General features: G+C 34.9%; 1 long non-coding RNA gene across 1 annotated transcript in view; it reads right to left on the bottom strand.

Annotated features, from left to right (window-relative positions):
• LOC141583935 (uncharacterized) overlaps positions 1–16029 on the bottom strand; it is a 50096-nt gene that overhangs the window by 16631 nt on the left and 17436 nt on the right. Inside the window, exon 2 of the long non-coding RNA XR_012516766.1 lies at positions 12677–12774. This is a non-coding gene — a long non-coding RNA (uncharacterized LOC141583935). The remainder of the gene's footprint in view (positions 1–12676; positions 12775–16029) is intronic.

The raw sequence follows: 16029 nt of genomic DNA, 5'->3' as shown, positions 1-16029 counted from the left end.
AGGTTGTGAGTTACAAAAGATAAAGACTTTCTGCCAGTATTAACTAATCTAACTTATTTTCAGTGGAGAATACATATTTGTTGGAGACAGAAGGTTTAAGTCTTGTATAGATTAAAGTTAAATATGAAAAAAGTGCTTGAAGCCTCCACAAGCCTCCGTGTGAACTACAGAGACTTGGAAAAAACATGGAAGCCCAATAACTCTCTTTTTTTTTTTTTTTTTTCTCAAAAGGGCTCAATAATCCATACTTCACCTTACTATTCTTGTCTTATAATTGTGTGTTTGGCATTCTCTTTGACATATCAACTGATCTGACTACATTCTTGCATTCCTCTGTCTTCTTCACTCAAACTTTTTCTGTTGCTATCTGAAATTCCTACTTTATTATCAAAAATGCATCCTACTTTCTACTTTTTAATGATTATTTCCTGTTTCTTCCATTCTTAGAAGAAACTAGCTTTCCCTGCAGTACTATCAGGTAGCAACTGCTTTTTCTAATATTTTATACAGTGCACTATGTAGAAGTGGAACTCTTGTCTTCCTCACTCTGAGTCTCTGCTAGAAAGTACAATTCTGCTAACTTGTAACAGACAAAATCAACACAAAACTGAGGAAATGTATTCTCTTTCTGGGTCCACAAGGGGGTGTAGTTTTAAGGGCAAGAACTTCCCAGCGTCATGCCTCCCCCACCTCTCCATCCTGGGATTAAAGTTCTTTGTCTAGATTTTCACTCATGCAGGAAAGAATCAAAGATCAATCGCTCCAGTGGGAGTTTAAAGGACCTCCACTTATAGGCCCAGAAAACATAAAGGGGGTTGGAATTCCTCCCAGGTTAAAAGTCCCCTTGTTCCACACTTCTTCTGATTCCATGTCTGGATCCCCTTCCACAATCTCACGGAAGCTTTTCTCTCTTATCTTTTTCTTTCTCCTTTTTTTCTTTCTCTTCCTAAATAAATCACTTTCTGCAAAAACTCTTTGGGGTCCGATATTTACGAATGTGCCCGGCGGGGTCCTCCCTCCTAGGAGGGTCCTCCATCCCAATCTTGGGAGAGTGAGAAACCACGAGCCGGGAAGAACAGCCCACCACAGAGCAAGTTGAGCCTCCTCCTGTCCTAGAACCCCACAACAAGTACTATCGGGTAGCAACTGCTCTTTTTCTAATATTTTGTACAATGCGCTATGTAGAAGTGGAACTCTTGTATTTCTCTGAGTCTCTGCTGGACAAGTACAATTCTGCTAACTTATAATAGACAAAATAAACAACAAAACAAATATGCACATGTACATATATGAACTTAAACTTCTTTCTTGAGTTTTAACTACTACAATGGTCTAATTTTGAGTATTATTTACAAATGTCCTGATTATGTCCCCTCATTTGCTGACTGTGATAACAATTGAATCATGGTGAGTTATGAGATTACTTTGGCCCATACAACACATTGATCTCAGTTTCTAGAGGCCTCATAATCTTTAAACATCCCCTCTGTTTCACTCTAACTTTTCCGCATTGTCATAATTTAATGTTTACCTGAATCTGCTCTACTTTTCAGTAATTTCAAAATCCTATTCTGTGAATAAATTTCCATTGCTTCCTGCTTATTCATTAAATACCCTAATCTGAAAATCTCATGTGCACCTCTAATATATACACATTTCTGTTAATTTGCTGACTACCTTTACATTTTTATGTCACGAGCCATGCTTTTTCATTATTCTATTGCCATTATTTTAATCCCCTTGATTTTTAGTCTCGTTATTATAGTTATCCATAAAAATTATACCTGAAGACAAATCCAACTTTTTAAATTTTATCTGCTTCACGGGCATAATCATAAAACAGGAATGCCTGGTTTTAGTATAAATTCATGATCACCAACCTCAAACCATCACTTAAAGTTGCCAAGCACCTTTATTTATTTCACTTTTCCCATGTACTAAAATAACTATTTCATCTCTGAGTACCCCCTGCATCTTATCCATGGTCTTCAAAAAATAACTTTGTATCCTAAAAGAAAAAAATAAAGGAAAGGGAGGGAGGGAGGACAGGAGGGAGGAAGAAAGGAAGGAGGGAAGGAGGGAGGGAGGGAAGGAGGGAGGGAGGGAAGGAGGGAGGGAAGGAAGGAGGGAGGGAGGGAAGGAGGGAGGGAGGGAAGGAGGGAGGGAGGGAGGGAGGCAAGGAGGGAGGGAGGGAGGGAGGGAGGGAAGGAGGGAGGGAGGGAGGGAGGGAGGGAGGGAGGGAAGGAGGGAAGGAGGGAAGGAGGGATGGAGGGAAGGAGGGAAGGAGGGAGGGAGGGAGGGAGGGAGGGAGGGAAGGAGGGAAGGACATCCAGAGCTTCTACAACTTCTGACAAAAGTATTTACTTTCTAAAAAATACTATTTTGCTTTGAAACTCATAGTTTATTCACTTATCCTAATACACAGCAGCATTTTCCTCTGCTAAGATGAATCCCTTCACTTACTTTTCACCTCTTATGCATATGCGTTGTATTCTAATGGTCTCTCATACTTCTGTGTTCTCATCCTCTTCCTTTATGCTAATATTTTTACAACAGTATGATCAGGTCTCCATGTCTAGTGGCACTGCCCAGACCTCACTAGTTTCTCTTATCTTTGACAATTAATATTTTGTAAGTATGGCCCTTATTATCTATTCTTATTTCTTATTATTTTATTCATTTCTCAACTGACTGCAACTTCCACCAGTCCATAGCATGAAAAGTGCATTTGTTAAGTCACACATGAAATCCATGTCTCCAAAACAAATAGGTGTTTTTAACCACCAAAGTGGTCACTTTAGAGATATTTTACTTACCCCTTTGTTTCTGAGACATTGATTATTTCTGGCATTTCTCCTATAACATCTCTTTGCTTCCTTTCAGTCTTTTTTTTTTCTTTTTTTCTTTTTTTTGCCAGTTTCTCTTTATTTTCCTCTATTTCTTGATACTTTACTCACTCCATACTATACTTTTAATCAGTCCCACACATCCCAACTTATAACGTGCTTATTTGTGACTTTTTTTTTTTTTGAGACGGAGTTTCCCTCTTGTTACCCAGGCTGGAGTGCAATGGCGCGATCTCGGCTCACCGCAACCTCCGCCTCCTGGGTTCAGGCAATTCTCCTGCCTCAGCCTCCTGAGTAGCTGGGATTACAGGCACGCACCACCATGCCCAGCTAATTTTTTGTATTTTTAGTAGAGACGGGGTTTCACCATGTTGATCGGGATGGTCTCGATCTCTCGACCTCGTGATCCACCCGCCTCAGCCTCCCAAAGTGCTGGGATTACAGGCTTGAGCCACCGTGCCTGGCTATTTGTGACTCTTAATTCTGTACTTTAGTTATAGTCATCTCTTTGTACTTCCAAACCTATACAGAATATTAAAAAATACCTAACACATTATATATGTTAAGCACTGTTCCAGTAATTTGCATATATTCTCACAATATCCAATGAGGTACATTTGTTGAGTATTCTCGTTATTATATATAGATAATAAAACTGAAACAAACAATACAAATAACTTACTCAAGTTTACAGAGGTTGTGAGACAATTAGTCTCCATTTTACGTTCTTGACTACCACACTGCAGTACTTCCCCAAACTGCTTAGCCGATATTCCCATATGGATGTTCCCAAGGACTATAAACTCAACATGTCCAATGCTAAATTCATGTTATTATCAAACATTACTCATCTCATAAAATGTATAATGCATCGCTAGTTCTATAGAACATCTACTGTCTTGCTGTTCCATGAATCAGATTGCATGGATATCTAGAAAATCATAACTTCATGCAGAGGTTTTCTAACAGTTAACACACTGAAATAATAACCCCCTTCATGGATAGAACATATATTTTAGACATATCTACATGTAGGAAAATGCATGTCATGTAGGGATGTTCAAGTCAGCTGAGAAAAGTTAAATAAATTTAAGTGGGAGAAAGAAAAGTAAATTCATTAATATGCATATATATCAATGCATGTTTTATGTGATCCAATTACCTCTCTCATTCCTTTCTCTTATCTCTTGTTTTTTTCCCACACAGTAATTTATCTGTTACTATGGTTTGGAAAACTGGGACAGAGTCTGTGAAAGTCTTAACACTTCAAGTTTCATCATGTTCTTTACAACTTAAAATTTAGAGAAACATTCTTTTTTTTTTTTTCTTTTTTTTTTTTTTTGGTTTTGTTTACTTATTAATAGCTTTTTTTCCCAACAGACTCTATCTCTGTCTTCCAGGCTGGCAAACAGTGGCACTAACATGACTCACTGCAGCCCTAACCTCCTGGGTTCGAGTGATACTTCTGCCTTGGCCCCCAAGTTGCTGGACCACAGGCATGTGCCACCATATCCAGCTAATATTTTTATGTTTTGTAGAGATGGGGAGTCTCACCACGTTGCCCAGTCTGGTTTTGAACTCCTGACCTCAAGCAATCCTCTCACCCTAGCCTCCCAAAGTGCTGGGATTATAAGCATGAGCCTCCATGTCTGACTTACTTTGTTTTTGAACATATGTTAACCAAAATTATTTACCCAAGTCTGTCTTTTAAAATCTGGTTCCAGGATAACTGGACTATGAGAAAGAGCATGTAGGAGACATGCAAAGAACTGGGAAGTGGACTAAATTTAGAGATTGAAGACCAAGGATTGGAATTATTTCCTTCTTCCCAGCTAATAAACAGTCATTTCCTGAGTATTTTATACTATAAAGAGAATTCCAAAACTACTAATATTTCTTGTAGTTTCAGAGGCAGCAAGCCATAATATAATGAACAAAATCTTGAATATTTATTCAAATAGACTTGATAGTAAATTAAAATTTTGTAATTTAATTGGTAGGTGAATCTAGGTAACTTTTCTATGTGATAGTCTGATTACTCATTAGGGAAATGAGTATAATATTACCTTTTAGGGAATTTATGAATATTAATGATAACATGAATGAATACGTTAGAACATTCCAGGGCACACAATAGGTGTCTGAAAAATTTTTTTTTCTGATTTTGTAATAAAATATTCCTGTATTAAATGCCCAAGAGCATGTGGTTTCTTATACAATTTGAAGCATTGTTTTAATACAGAGTAGATATTTAATATATATGAAGTAGTGCTAGTCATATTAATAAATTATTTGACAAAATACCTCCCCCACTACTCATTTTTGTGATTTACTTTGATAAAGTTTGTAGTGTGGTGAAATTTTTTTAATCAAATCAAAAGTATAGTCAATATAAATTATGCTTTCCTTTATACATGAGAAGACATCTTTTTTGATAAAATTTTGCTACAAATGAGATTTATTTTATGGAAGAAATCTCATTTTAGTAGCAATGGTTTTTTATATAAACTTCTTTCAAATATGTCTCTATATAAAATTATATATATATATATATATATATATATATAAAACATATGTAATATGTAATTATGTATCTAATCCTAGCCTCCCAAAGTGCTGGGATTATAGGCATGAGCCACAGGGCCCAGTGTCTTTTCTCTTATCTCTCTTTTCTCTTCTGTTTATTCTCATGGTAATTTATCAGTAATTAATGCTCACACACAAAAACACACAGAGTCTTGTATTGCCTAAATAAATTTGTCAACATATCCCTGGAAGTTTGAGATAGCATATGAGGCAGTGGGTCAAACCAGAGAATAAACACGGAACATGTTTTGGCAGTTCAATTTACTTTGAAGCTTTTAGGGAAAATACTATTTCAAAAACTGTGGACATATTATGGCACATAATGGAATTGTGAATTTTTTTAATAAACACAAACATGTAAAAAAAAATTTGCTTTTAGAGGGTTTCTTTGGACTATGGCCTAAGACTACTTTATGTTAGGAGCATATCAATAGAAGTATGGAGAAGTATCACTTTAAAATACTACACTGGTTTTGTGTTTCCCATCATAGATAGCTAATTATTTTATTGATTCTATTGACAGAATGTGCTGATGAAAAAGTTTAGTTTCACGTAATTTGCTGAATTATACATTAACTCAGCCTGCCCATAAATGGGCTTCCAGAACATGATTACATAATAATTCTCTGACTTTAATTCCCATGTCATTATTGCTACCCTATAGTTTAATGCTCTGGATTATAGATAATTAAATAGATGGAATGTAAATAAGTTGTCTTATAGTCTTATTTTTATTTTATATATATAAATTAAGCTTTAAGAAATAAGGGCATATTTTGAATGATAAAAATCAAGTTGGTGATCTAGCCAGATCTAGAATTCAGGTCTTTTTACACTAAACTCTGGAATCCCAGTCATGATAAAGCCCCTGCCATCCTTAACTTGGGATGTCCTTCTCTTTTTCAATTATAATCCCACCAATATTTTAAGATATTATACTGAAACTTTTTTTTACTATGAGAGTTTGATTAATCATGTAATTAATTTAATTGATTTTTATGCAAAGAAAATAGCTACCTTAAATTTCAGCTCTTCAAAGTATTGCTCATTTGTAAAATTATACAAATGCATTTACTCTTCTAATGTATTAATATTTTGATTAGAATTATCCAAATGTTCTCAACACTATGAATGAAGACAAGTTAGACAAATTGATCATTTGGAAGAAAATGCCTTTTCAATCACTCTGATTCTGGTTTTATTCTGTAAGCTTTTCAAAACTGAAGAGTGTTTGAAAAATTAGTGCAGCTTTTAATCATTACATATGACCCCAATTATTTGTACTTTTAGTCTTTCCTGATCAAATGGAAGCCTTTTCAATAAATATATAATGTAAATGAAACAAATCCCATAGTTCCTAATAGGCATTTTTCACTTAGTCATAATCTCAAATTACTTTTAACAAGCTGTCCTGATAAAGATGCACCCAATTTGGTAGAGAAAGCGACACTAAAGGAAGCACAGAATGATTGAAATTGTTTTAGAGACTGCAAATCAAGCATTTTTACTTTCATAGTCAAGTACAGTTTCTTTATTGTAAATCAAAGAAATTTCTGGGTTACTTTAATTGGTAGAATATATTCATTATCAAAAGTTTCTTTTCCAAGGGTATTATGTAATGTGATTGAAAAATGACTAATAGGTAATGTGTGAATATTTAATTAGGTGGCTTCTGCCATCCCTAAGACTTTATAGAAGAAAATTTAAGTAAAAATTTAAAAGAATTTTAATGAAGAAAACAATGTTTTTCTTAGAGGCGTATGATTTATTCCTCCTCCACTATCTGGCTCTTTTTCACCCCTGCAGTTAATTAGAAGTACTTCAAATTTAATTGCCTTTTCAAAAATTGTGCAACTCATCACTCTGCTGTGTTTTAGTCCTGTACCCTAACTTCTCTGTACTTACTATCATTGATGATCTCTTTGACCATTCTGTATAGTTCTCTTTCCATGTGCTGGTTTGATGTCAGTATCATTTGACCTCTCAAGGGGCCTTCCACCCAGCTAAGTAAAAATTTACAACTACTTGGTGAGCCTCGGTTCCTTACTGCTAATTAGCTTTGCTCTTAGTCTGGGTTGGCATGCCTTGCCACAGCTGTAGTACTAATTATGAAATGAAGGGATTCGATGTATAGATGGAGTCATTTTAAAATTCAACTTTACATCAAGTATCCAAGTCATTATTCTTGAGACAGAGAAATCATGTTTCCTTATCTATTATTATTTTACATATAGATTATATATATATATATATATATATATATATATATATATAAGATTTATTGCATTTAATGATCTGTAGACTCAAACTGTCATGAGATGGTCACAGATACGACAAAACACACTATGATCGAATGTTGCTACTCAATCAGTATGACAAATAAAGGAAATGATTAAAATATCTGCAATTTTACAGGGAGAAAAATTGCTGAAAATAGTTGGTATTGATAGCATTGAGTTCCAAATTACATTCAGTATCTATAAGGTGGTGCACTGCAACCACTTAGAGCAATAGAGAATTTCGACCTTGTTTCTTGCACAGAGGCATTGAGGTACTTCTGACCTTAGCCTAATATGGATCTTCTTATTTATCTATTCCCATATATAGTTTAATAAGTGAATAGTTCTGTTACCAGTAGAGGGTGTCTAGGTTCTTGGTGTTTTGAAAAAAAGAATTTGACAAAATGCACAAATAACATAAGGAAAGAATGAAGCAACAAAAGCAGAGATTTATTGAAAATGAAAGTACACTCCACAGGGTGGGAGCTGGCTGAGCAGTTGCTGAAGGGCCCAGGATACAGAATCTTCTCAGGTCCAAATACCCTCTAGAAGTTTCCCATTGGGCACTTGGTGTTCACCCCATGTAAATGAAGTGGTGGCCTACAATTAGTCTGATTGTTCACAAAAAGCAACTTCCCATCTGCTGTGCAGAAAAAGTTGGTGTTTGAAAAGGGAGTAGTCTCTGGTCTTGTAGTTACTTACCAGTGGAAAGTTAGGATTTTCCTTTCAATTTAGTTCTAGGAAGTCAGTTTGAAAAAGCTTTAGTTTCCCTAACTCCAGACCCTATTCTCCTGCTCAGTTCTAGCTGTTGTTGTTTTTTTAAATTTCTCAGGTAACCCATGAGAGGTTTTACATATGTGAGGAAACAACCTATTTATTTTCATTATTCTGATTTTCTTTTCTATTGTTTAAGTAACTGGAGATACTAAACAGAGGAAAAACAGAATTTCAAGTTGTACAAATTTGTAAAATATCAATATAATAGAGACAGAATAATAGGATATTAAAGTTGTTAAGGATCTATCACTTAACACAGTGTGGGGAATAATATAGACCTTCAGAAGATGTTTTGTAAGGGTTCTATAATCTAGCAGACCCTTCCAATATTAAATATGTATTCTAAAAATTATATAAACTAACATTCTGAAAATTATTTATACTTAAAATATTGAGAGATATAATAAACTCACTGTTATTTTATGTATGTTACATTACATATTTTGTGTCTGAATATAGTTTTTATACATGGGTGTGTTCTATTGATACATGGGAATTTTAAATAAATGATTACTATGGTAAGGTCTCTAATAGAAAAAATGGATAACGTGAAAGAGCAGATGAGTAATGTAAGCAAAAAGATGGAAACAGAATCACAAGGCAATGCTAGAAATTAAAAACACTGTAATAGAAATGAAAATCTCTCTCTTTTTTTTTTTTTTTAAGTCTTGCTCTGTCACCCAGACTGGAGTGCAGTGGCATGATCTTGGCTCCCTGCAAATACAGCAACCTTAGCCTCCTGGGTTCAAGAGATTCTCATGCCTCAGCCTTTTGAGTAGCTGGAATTACAGGCATGCAACACCACACCTGGCAAACTTTTTAAATTTTTTTTTTTATTTTTGGTAGAGACATGGTTCCACCATGTTGGCCAAGCTGGTCTCAAACCTCTGACCTGAAGTGATCCACCCACCGTTACCTCCCAAAGTCCTGGGATTACAGTGATGAGCCACTGTGCCTGACAAGAATGCCTTTAGTGGACTCATAACTAAACTGGAAATGGCCAAGGAAAGAGTCAGTGATTTTGAAGATATCCCAATAAAAACTTTATGGCCGGGCGCAGTGGTTCACACCTGTAATCCCAGCGCTTTGGGAGGCCGAGGTGGGTGTGTCATCTGAGATGAGTTCATGACCAGGCTAGTCAACGTGTGAAACCCCATCTCTACTAAAAAAAAATACAAAATTAGCTGGGTGTGGTGGCACACACCTGTTATCCCAGCTACTCAGGTGGCTGAGGCAGAAGAATCACTTGAACATGGGAGGTGGAGGTTGCAGTGAGCCAAAATCATGCCGTTGCACTCCAGCCTGGACAACAAGAGTGAAACTCCATCTCCAAAAAAAAAAAAAGAACAACTTCACAAACTGAGCGCACATTTCATTTAACTTCTAGCATATGATAACACACACTTTTAAAACACCAAAAATGATTCATTTTACTGTGTTTAAAGTCATTGCAATTGTTTTGCTCAATTATTTTGAACACATATTGATATTTATTTGGGGATAAAATAAAAAACAACTTATTTTCACAAAATATTTCAAAACAAACATGCAAGCTTCCTATTTTTTTCCTCATAGTATTCTTTTTTTTGGTCCATCAGCTAGTTAATTTAACTAGATCACACTAATGAACAGCAGAGTTGTTTTATAAGTTAGGTCACACTGATTTCACAGTTTTATGTGTGAATTACTATAGCATGTAAAAATAATTCAGTATTAAAGATGTGATTTAATGAAATATAACAACTGTTTTACACAGATGTAAGAAATTTATGAAATCAAGTATAATGAATAACAATCTATGTATAACAAATATAGTTTGCCATGGAATTTAAGAAAAACTTGATTTGAGGTTGATATTTTCAGAAAAAAAAAAGACATAAACCTGAAAATAATGAAGACTTTTTATGGTAAAAACATAGGCTGCTCCAATGTTAATTTGTGTATTTTAAGTATTGACCCACTTACGTTGAAAATACTGTGAAGTTTGACACATGGCATTGTGCCTCTATTCCTTGATCCTTCCTTTATGGCTGAGCATTATTACACAAAGTGGAAATGGTGATAAGACCTATATTTTACCTTCTCTGTAAAACATGTAGTTTTCTTTTGCTATTGGTAGGTAACATGCTACAAAACAATCCTAATCTTTGAAAAAAAAACCTATGACTGTCTTTTTGCTAAATCATAAGTGAAAGCTCCAGGAAAGGTAAATTAGAGCCTCTGTTGGTCTTTCATCTCCAGCAGTCTCCTGAGTACCCAGGAGGTGTTGATAAGTGCAACACTCACAGCTTCTTCAGCTCTCACTTTAGACTTGTGTTATCAGCTGTGGGGCTATGCTCACAAGGGGCTTTAATCTTCTTACGAGTAATCATCAGTTTCTTCCTTTTTTATTTGCTCTTCTTCCTGCCCTACACACCCTTCTTGATAGCATCTGCTATTTCCACTATCTCCATGTGATTAGCTTGCTGTTCCCACAGTGTTTGGCTCACTATGTTTTCCAAGGGATTCCAATTTGCTTTTGATTCTAAATTAAAATTAAAACAGCTGTTCTCAAATGAACACCCACTATATCCCAGGGTCTGTGCTTGAAACTATTGGATATTTAGAAAAATATGTAGATTCTCCTCCCATTACTGAATTTAAAGCACAAAGGCAAGAGCAAATATTCTACCTTTTCTAACTCTAAGAACTTCACTTGGACTGAAGAGGTTAAATTTTCAAAACCTGCTCTGTCCCATTTTTACAGTTATTCTAGGCTAATATCTTATGCAAGAGTTTCATCATACCTTGGCGCTAACTTAAGGAAATAAAAAATATCAAGTTTAAGATTCTTGTGAGTCTTGGTTCAGATGAGGCTGACCACCCTCAAGGAGATGATTCCTATGTAGTATTTTCCATGTTCTGCTCCTTAGGTACTGCTTATTCCCTGAGACATCGTCTAAGTATAAGACAAGAACTCAAGGAATTTCTTTTCCAGAAATGTCAAGCGTTATTTCAATATGGTCAACATAACCTCTTCACATTATATTCTACATAGAAAAGAATTGTTCTTCTTCACTAAAAAGAGGGTCTGTATTGCTTTCAAAAATTAATCTTGGTTCATGAATGAAGTTTTCATGTATGTCCATGTTTTGCTTCAACGGTTATCTTTTAGATCAGGCATCCCCAAACTACCGGCCCCCTGAGGCCATTTATCCAGCCCCCCACCGCACTTCAGGAAGAGGCACCTCTTTCATTGGTGGTCAGTGAGAGGAGCACAGTGTGTGGCGGCCCTCCAATGGTCTGAAGGACGGTGAACTGGACCCCTGTGTAAAAAGTTTGGGGACGCCTGTTTTAGATACCTAGAACAGAAAGGTAAGAGAATCTTCCTGTGAGAGGATTAACTATTTGATGTCCTTTTGTTTGGACTGCGAGGGCAGTTGTAGGAAATAAGCCATTTTATTATTTTTTATGTCCAGGGTATTAAGTCCCTCCAGCTAATCATAGGAGAGAGTGGAGAGCCTATTGAGGAGACAGAATGAAGTGTGACAAGAGCATGTCCCGCCTGACACTCAGTCACTTGCATGAATGCTGGTTGTTCAAGACACACTGTTTTACTTCATATTCTCAAGTCTAGTCATTTTTCAAAGCAGAACCAGATGCCATGGTTGCTGATGCTGGAAGATAACTTAAACTCCAACCCAGGAATAAGGTTCTTTTCTTTCCTCCAAGTTGGCATCTTGAATTATTTTTGTTCCCTAACCCTGTTTTTCCAGTTAGAAACCTATAATGACCCCAAAATGATCAATCTCCTCTCCAAAGACTAGCTTTGTAAAATATATTGGTCAAACAATGTTTGTTCATAAGATAACAAAAGTTCTTGTTACACACTTTACCAAGGGTAATAGATGTCTTTTTACACATGTTGGTATAACCAAAAGATGACTCAGTGGAACCACTGAAGAACAACACAGAGATTATATTAAATGCAAGCGAACTAAATATGTCAGTTTAATGAATGAGGTCATTATACTTATTTATGAAGCATACAAATTATATGTACTTTATCAAAGATCCACCTTACATATATAAGGATGAAAAAAAGTTGAAAGGAAAAAATATTAACATATGTAATACAAGTGATAAACCTGGTTATACTGATGTACATATTAAAAGTTTGCAAATTAGGCCAGGCGTGATGGCTCATACCTGTAATCTCAGCACTTTGGGAGGTTGAAGTGAAGCCACTGGATCACTTGAGATCAGGACTTTGAGACCAGCTTGGGCAACGTAGCAAGATCTTTTCTCTAAAAAAAAAAAAAAAAAAAAAAATCAGCATTGTGCTGTTGTTGCACCTGCAGTCATAGCTGCTTGGGAGACTGAGATGAAAAGATCACTCGAGCCTGGAAGATCGAGGCTGCTGTGAGCACCACTGCACTCCAGCCTAGATGACGGCGTAAGACCGTGTCTCAATCAATCAATCAATAACAGATAGTGTTTTAGTTTTTCTATTCTGCTAAGAAGTTACAAAACACTAAGAAAATTTAACAACACAAGTCTTATCTCACAGTCCTGGAGATCAGAAATCTGAGCAGGTATCAGATTCCTGAAAATCCTGAGCAGAATTTTCTACTCAGTTTCATCAGGAGGATATTTAAGCTTGATTTCTCCTGAATCTTGTGGTGCTCTTCTGAGCTCATTGGTTGTTGGTAGAATTCAATTCCTTTTGGTAAGTCTGAGGTCTACAGATCCTGTAGGCCATGATCCATTCCCTGCCAAGTGGCCCTCTGGACAACATGATAGTTTCCTTTCTTCCATGTCACTAATGGAAAATCTCCATCACTTCACCCTTGTAAATAGCCTTTTGCAATAGGCCAGGCCCACCCAGAATCACCTTCATTTTAATTCAAAATCAACTGACAAATAGCTTAATCATAGTAGTGCTGTACCATCATATTCTCCTCTCTTAGTATATCACTTCTCCCATCCACACGCAAACAACAAGGACTATATGTGACCTACACATCTGGGAGAAGAATCTTTAGGGGCACCTTAGAATACTGCCTACATAGGGACAAAAAGAGGTTATATGTTATCAACAACTTTATTCTAATCTATTTAAGTATTTAGATGAGATGAATAATTTAAAAAAAAACATAATTTGCCAAAACTGATAGAATAAATTAAACGTCCCTATAGTTATGAAAGGAACAGATTTTGAAATTCATTTATTATTTATTTATTTATCTACTTATTTTTGAGACAGAGTCTCACACTGTCACCCAGCCTGGAGTGCAGTGGCATGATCTCAGCTCACTATAACCTATGCCTCCTGGGTTCAAGTGATTCTGGTGCCTCAGCCTCTCGAGTAGCTGCAACTACAGACATGTGCCACTATGCCCAGCTAATTTTTTTGTGTTTTTTAATAGAGACAAGGTTTTGTCATGTTGGCCAGGCTGGTCTCGAACTCTATGTCAAGTGATCTGCTCACCTCAGCCTCTCAAAGTGCTAGGCCTACAGGTGTGAGCCCTGTGCCCGACCTCATATATATTTTTTAACTTCTGCAATTTAAAAAACCAGCCTCACCAACATTACTATTAAGTTTTCAAATATGTTAACAAGTAGAAAATAAATTCTAAACTATATTTTTATACCAATATAAATGAACTAAAGTAGGACAAGATTATTAAAATAAAAGACAATTGCATAGCAATATCATTTATGAGTACAGATATAAAGTATTTAACAAAATATGAGCAAAACAAATCTAACTACAAAATAAATTGATAATATGTCATGAATAACTTGGGCTAATTCCTGCAATGAAGTGTTGGTTAACATCTGAAAATCAATCAACACAATCCTACATTGTTTCATTTATTCTAAAGGAGGAAAGCAATATAATTACCACCAGAAATCAAGACAATAAATGTATACATACACCAACAACTCATGATGACAATTCATAGCAAATGAGAAATAGAAGTTATCTTGGTAAGTACCCTAGAAAAAAACAAGAATCTCTACGACTGGAATTCATATGTATATGCGTCTTTGAAAACCTGTTCTTCAGAAAATACTGTAATAGAGAGAACAAAAGCTGGGGAAAGGACAGAGCAGAGATGAGTTTTCTGGCAAAGCTTAGCTTTACTGTCATTCATAGGCAGCATTTAGAACATAAATAGCAAAATAATTTTTTCTCTCTGGAAATAAGATAACTGGGCTGTGAATCTTCATATCATTCAGTTTTCTGCTATCAAAGGTAATATAATCTTGTGTATTTCTATATGCAAGCAACCTTCCATTAGCCAAATGCAATGTTCTGGAGAAGATCTCAGGATTTAGCTATTAGCCACAACACTCACAGAAGCAAAATTAATATTTGGACCATGCACTTAAGCATCTATTCTTATAAGAAAACATCTTCAATGTGATAAAGGTTATCTACAAAAAATTTCCTCGGCAAATAGCATAATTAGTTGGCAAATATTTTAAGTTTCACTTTGGGATAAACAATACATCTATTATCAATATTGTACAAAAATTCTAAGCTAGTTAAAAAAGGAAATAGAAATTTTCTTTTTATTTTGGTTTAAGTTGTAGATTTGTGTAAAGTTGGGCATAAGTTTGTTACAGCTGGCTAAGGTATATTATTTTTCTAAACACAGTTCGGAGGAACTATATCCTAAAGTAATATTGTTTTTAAATTACTATCAAATCACTTAATGATAATTTAAAATCAACAGATAAATATGATTCCTGACAATTTATAATAAGAAAATGAAAGTTCCTCAGTAATTAAAAATATATATATTCTTTATACACATACACACATATACACAGATACTTTTGTATGTGTAAGTGTATCTGTGTAGATTTCTCCAAATTTTAAATCATGATAAAAAAGAAAAAAATACAAACTAAAATCAATTATATCTATTATTTATTATTATTTATTATGGACTAATGTATGCAATAAATAGAAGTATAATGTTTCCCATAATTTGCTTTTTAATGGTTTTATTAATTTTGCAAATATGCAGAATGTTTTTATTGTAATTTTTAAAATCTAAGGAAATTAGAGAAACGTTTCTCATTCAAATTCATACGGAATTGTATCTTTTTTTTATATTTAAGCTTCCTTGTTAAAACATGCTTTGCACATATAATACTAAATTAAACCACCAGATTGAAATGAATATTGGATTTAGCATAAACTTACATTCAAAATTTTTTATTAACTAAGCCTAAGGGAATTCTGGAAACATATGATTAAATTTCAAGTAATATCTGAAATTTCTTAGATAACTGAAAAATGATAAACTAGTAAGCTGTGTTACAGAACATATTCAAATAAGACAGAATATTTGGCTAAATAAAATTGCAGATTTCTTTTACTAGTCAAAACATATGTATTGATATATATTTTTAAAATATATGTGTTGATAGCTGCATATCAACACATAAATGTATTTATACATGTACATACACACAGATGGGAGAGATGGTTGAATTTTGCTACCACTTATTTTTTCTCAAAATTTATTAACATAACATAATAA

The sequence above is a fragment of the Saimiri boliviensis genome, chromosome 3 (assembly GCF_048565385.1).
Source record: "Saimiri boliviensis isolate mSaiBol1 chromosome 3, mSaiBol1.pri, whole genome shotgun sequence".
Classification (NCBI taxonomy): domain Eukaryota; kingdom Metazoa; phylum Chordata; class Mammalia; order Primates; family Cebidae; genus Saimiri; species Saimiri boliviensis.
This window is presented reverse-complemented; position numbering and strand designations above follow the sequence as displayed.